Here is a 5,004-nt window from a genome sequence, read left to right as displayed (position 1 = left end):
TCTTCTGTTTGTCCTTTGGCTTTTTCTCTTCTTTATAAATTTTAATTTTCCCTGCGCTGAACATAATAAAATTTAACAGTCACAGAATCTTAGTCTGTGACACGCTACAACTTTCCTGGTATCTTCATTTCCCTCCATCATTGAAGAGGCCATTCTCAAAGTCACCCTGAACCTTGCATAACTTCCACATAATGTTTATTCGATTCTGTTTGCACACCGAGATTTTTGTTCTTCACAGACATTATAGCTTTATTTCCCCGATTATGCTTCTTTGAGCTAATATTAACAATGTAAAATGGGGGAAAATTTTAATTCTCTCATCTAAGAAGAGGCTGATTCTGTGAAATGAATATTTGATAAATCAAACCTCCCTCACCCCACCCAGACCCACCCCATCCCATCTCATCTCTTGCTGTTCCTCACTAAATAGCTTCCAAGGGGAGAGAAAAGGGGGTGAGCGAGATAAGCACCTGGCTTTTGCTATTCTTAATACAACGTGGCAGTTGAATCAAGAGCCGTGTTGCTTTGGGGGTGATCTGAAAACCTACAATCAGGAGAGAGTTCCTTTCCTGTGCTGAGCTAATTCTGTATCTTGATTATAGTGGTGGCTACACAAATCTAGTTGTGTAGAACCACACACACACACACACACACACACACACACACACACACACACACACACACACACAAATGAGTGCATGGAAAACCTGAGTGAGGTCTGTAGTCTAGTTAGCAGTGTTCTACCCATGGACCATATTTACGCAGTTACCACGGGAGGAAGCTGGGTGGTAGAGGGCACACAGGACCTTCTCTGTACTACTCTGCAACTTCCTGTGAGCCCGTAACTATTTTCAAAGTGCAAAGTTAAAAATAACCAGAGCGTATCAATTGTTAGTTTATACAAGTATGATTAAGTATGTGTGGCCACATCACTTTTACAAATTGCTGAGTGGCACTGGCACCACTTCCTCCCACCAGCATCTGCTGACTCAGTCCAATGTCGCTGTTGGTCTCCCAGGAGAAAATCTCTAAGAAAGGAGAAAAAGAAACAGCCACTATCTCTTTTGTTACTTTATTTAATTCTCACAATAGCGCCTTTGAGGTTGGCGCTAGAATTCCAGAATCAGCAGTGGGGGCTAAGTGACCTGCCCCCATGTTTATGCCTGAGCTGGGATGAGCTGGGGTACAGGGCTGGTTCCCCGTTCCACTCTATGAGTTTCTGTTAGAGGTGCAGTTTGAGGCAACAGGAAGGACCTTCAGGTCCTGGGTACATCTTCAACCTTCCTTCCCAGTAGATGATTCTGCCCTGGGAATGCCTGCCAAGTCTCAGTCCTTTGAGTTGAGGCAAAATTTTCCAAGTTGCTCTTTGGCAGAACTCTCTGTAGGAGGTTAATAAGTATTGTAGGGGGAGAAAGGGGCCTGTTTGGGAAAAGTAATACATCACGATAAATGTATTAATTTGAGAAATATGCTCTACGTTTTGAAGCATTTAAGAGCACTACTCTAAATTCTACCTTATAAGATGAATCATTTACATTAGGTAATCATTACCTAACCTGACCTAAATCATTTACATTAGGTAATCATTACATCAGCCTCCCTTTTTTTCCCACTGTTAGGACTCCCAGGATCATTTCTTTTTAAAGATGCTAACAGACAAATTAAATAACTTTAGGATGTCCAAGCTTTGGATGGAGGTATTTCAGGGAAGGAATTGGAGGGAAGACACCTAAAATCACATCTGACCCACACAAGCACTGCTTGCTGCTCTTCCAGGGCCAACCCTGCCCCTGCTGCAGTGTTATCTGCTTCCAGTGAGCTGATGGCTGCCAGTGCCGTTTTGGTTCCACACCTCTCTCACAAGCTCTTCCACACCCATGTGTCCATCTGCTTACTGGACTCCATCTCTTGGGTGCTCAAATTCAACACATCCAAACAGAAATCCTCTCTGCCTGCCCATCCGCAGCTAAAAGCTGTCCCTCCCTCGTGGCATCGTTTCCTACCCAGTTGCCCAAGACAGACATTTATTTTTAGGTCAGATTTATTGAGCTATGATTTACATACAGTAAAATTAACCTTTTCAGCACATTGCTCTATGAATTTTGATACCAGCTTCCACCAGTGTAACCAATTCTAAAATCAGTAGAGAACAGTCCCACCACCTCTAAAACTTCCTTTATTCCCTTGGTAGTCTCACTGTAACCAAGCCTGGCTCCCTGAAACCACTGATCCGTTTTCTGTGCCAATAGTTTTGCCTTTTCCAGAATGTCACATAAATGGAATCATGTACCAGGTAGACTTCTGAGTCTGGCATCTTCTTTGAGCTAACACAGTTGAGACATAACACAGTTGAGAGTCATCCATGGTATCGTGGGTGTTGGTGGTTGATTCTTTTTTATTGTGTTCTGAATAATGTGCCGTCTAAGCCTGAAATTTTGAATCATGTAAAAAAATTTTTCTCTTTCATTTTCTACCACATCCCAGATCCTGTAAATTCTACTTTCTACATCTCTTTCAAATTCGTTCTTTGCTATCCTTACTGGTTCCCTTTCATCAAGGCATTTCTCACTTAGACAATTTCAGCAGCTTCGTAACTGGTGCTCAGTGCACATCCATGGCCGTGTCTTCTATCACACCCACCATGTTGCTGGTCTTAGTTCCTCCAGCCCACAAATCCAGTGTTCCATGGACCTCACAGCCTTCTCTGCACCCTGAAGTCATCGTCTACATTCCAGCCATGTGGAACGTTTCCACCCAACCTGCCTGAGGACCATGCCCTTTGGACATCAGCTCTTATATTTTAGTTCCTTCACCAGAGCCTGGACAGGCCTCAGCGAGTGCCCTGTCCCTCTGAGTCTTGGGGAGGAAATTATCCCCAAAGCCTGTGCCAGCAACATTCTCATCAATATTATTAATGTTTCCATGCTCTGTAATTAGAGGTATTTTAAACTGCTATTCCCAGAATGTCAATAAACTTCATCAGAGCTTATTTTAAAAAAATAGGGTTAATTAAACAGCTTTGCTCATTCAGACTTTCATCTTCTCCTAGGAATTTATAATGACTTTTGGACTCTGAGCTTGCATTTCTTTTCTCTGGGGTTTTGGTCAGGATTCAAAATATGCTTGGTTGGGGGTAGGGCTGGGGTGGACTCGCCCTTCCTCTCCCTTTTACACCCTTTTCGGGATGGAGAACATTTCTGGAGAGCACCCCAAAGCCATTCTGGAAGGCTGATGTTGTGTCGAGTTGCCCTTATTTATAATGTGGACCTCGGCAGTTCCTATCACAAATTCCTTTGACTTGGGATTAAAGCCCCAAATATTAACAATACAGTTTGCACATGTATATCATCCCTCAAAGGTTCATTTTTGACATTGCTTTTCAGTTTTGAAACCACATTTCTTGTGATTATTTAAACAATTCCTTGTTTGTCTAACAGTTCTCACTAAAAGATTATTATTACATGATTTTCTCATTTTCTTTATCATTTTATTGATTGATGCATGCCTTCAAGTTGTATTCCTAAGAAACGAACCAAAAGTCATCATCTTCCATACTGTTTTTAACAGTTCATATTGTTTTACTCTCTGCATTTATATCCTTAAACCACCTTCCATTCTCTGGACTTCGGTTTTAGTAAATCGAACACCTACACCGTTGTGCGAGCCTGCTAACCAAACGATTCCATTTCAACGGCTTTGCCTCCTTTGATAACACAATGTTTTGGGGGTTTTTCAATATTTTAATGTATTTTGCTCTTCCTGAATAAAATTAAATGGGCATTTAAAGATGGTTTTTCATCAATGGTCTTTTAAAATGTGTTTCTGTGCCCCTAGTGGCCTTCCTCCTGTGCATCTCTGTTGCACCAACGTGGGTATCCTCTCTGCCCCTCTTTCTTCTTCTCTGACACTCTGCCCTGAAGAACCAGATTCCTATGAGCACCTCCACTGGGGCACTTCATGTCTTTGCATCCACCTGCAGGGCTCTGTTCTTCGAGCCTGAACTACAGGGTGCGGTATGTTGCTATCCAATCCCTCTCTTCCCACCCTTGGAGTCACTCTCTGTAAGATGTAGATAGATGTGGGAAACTATATTTTGGCTGCCTCAAAAAAGCCCTACTCTCTCAGCTGTGCCCTTCCCACAGCCTCTATTTCATAATACAAACCTATGAGAAACCTTGTTAATCTCTAGCTGATTCATAATCAGTAGAATTCCTTCCTAGAATCTGAAAATACATCATCTTAATTTTTAGTGTTGTGATATTTTTCCCCTCATTTTCATTTTTGTTGGTGGTATTTAATGCCAGCCAGGTACTGTTTTAAACTGGAAGTCTTGTTATGGTGCTATCAGTAAAATTATGAATAGGGTGAGTCTTTCTTGGCTCCATTAAAAGATTTCTTAGTTTCTTGTTTACATTCCAAAAGCTGTTGTTATAAAGAAGCTTTATCTAGGGCCATTCCACAGAAGGGTTCCAAAGGACAATATTAAAACAAAATTCCAACATTTGTTTTTAATTAGAATTCATACACCAAAGCATCGTGCTAGGTGCTCTTATTGATATTATTTTATTTAATCTCTCAAACGACCCCATGATGTGATATTATCTTCTGTAATTGTAAAGGATGAGTAATAAAACTTAGAGTGATTAAATAATTCACCCAAAGACCACTAGTATTTTCAAGAGGGGATTGGAAAGCCATCAGAGCAGAAGGACCTGGCCCTGGATGCATTTAGAAAGAAAAGAGATACTGGCAGTCAGGGCATGTTGCTATCACCTCTCTTATCTTATCTGGGCGTGTTTTCTCACACCAGGATACTGGAGAATCTCAAGTAACTGAACAGATGTAAAATTAGTCTTATTATCAATTAATCTTGTAGAATTATGCAGTTTAATGTCAATGTGAAATAGATTTTTAAATTAGCTGCTGATGAAGATAGCATTAAATAAGCGAATGTGGCTGAGAAAGTGATCCTCCCCAGCATCTGAGAAATGGACATGCAGGGTT

General features: G+C 41.2%; 1 long non-coding RNA gene across 1 annotated transcript; it reads right to left on the bottom strand.

Annotated features, from left to right (window-relative positions):
* Positions 1–1,056: 1,056 nt before the first annotated feature.
* On the bottom strand, positions 1,057–4,962 carry LOC112483346. The gene is made up of 2 exons (XR_003047622.1): positions 2,291–4,962; positions 1,057–1,419 (listed from the first exon to the last, which is right to left on the bottom strand). It is a non-coding gene; the product is annotated as an uncharacterized LOC112483346 (long non-coding RNA).
* Between the last annotated feature and the right edge of the window lie 42 nt (positions 4,963–5,004).

Source organism: Pteropus alecto, unplaced genomic scaffold (assembly GCF_000325575.1).
Source record: "Pteropus alecto unplaced genomic scaffold, ASM32557v1 scaffold24, whole genome shotgun sequence".
In the NCBI taxonomy this organism is placed as follows: Eukaryota; Metazoa; Chordata; class Mammalia; order Chiroptera; family Pteropodidae; genus Pteropus; species Pteropus alecto.
The sequence above is the reverse complement of the archived record's forward strand: the minus strand, read 5'-3'. Positions and strand labels throughout refer to the sequence as shown.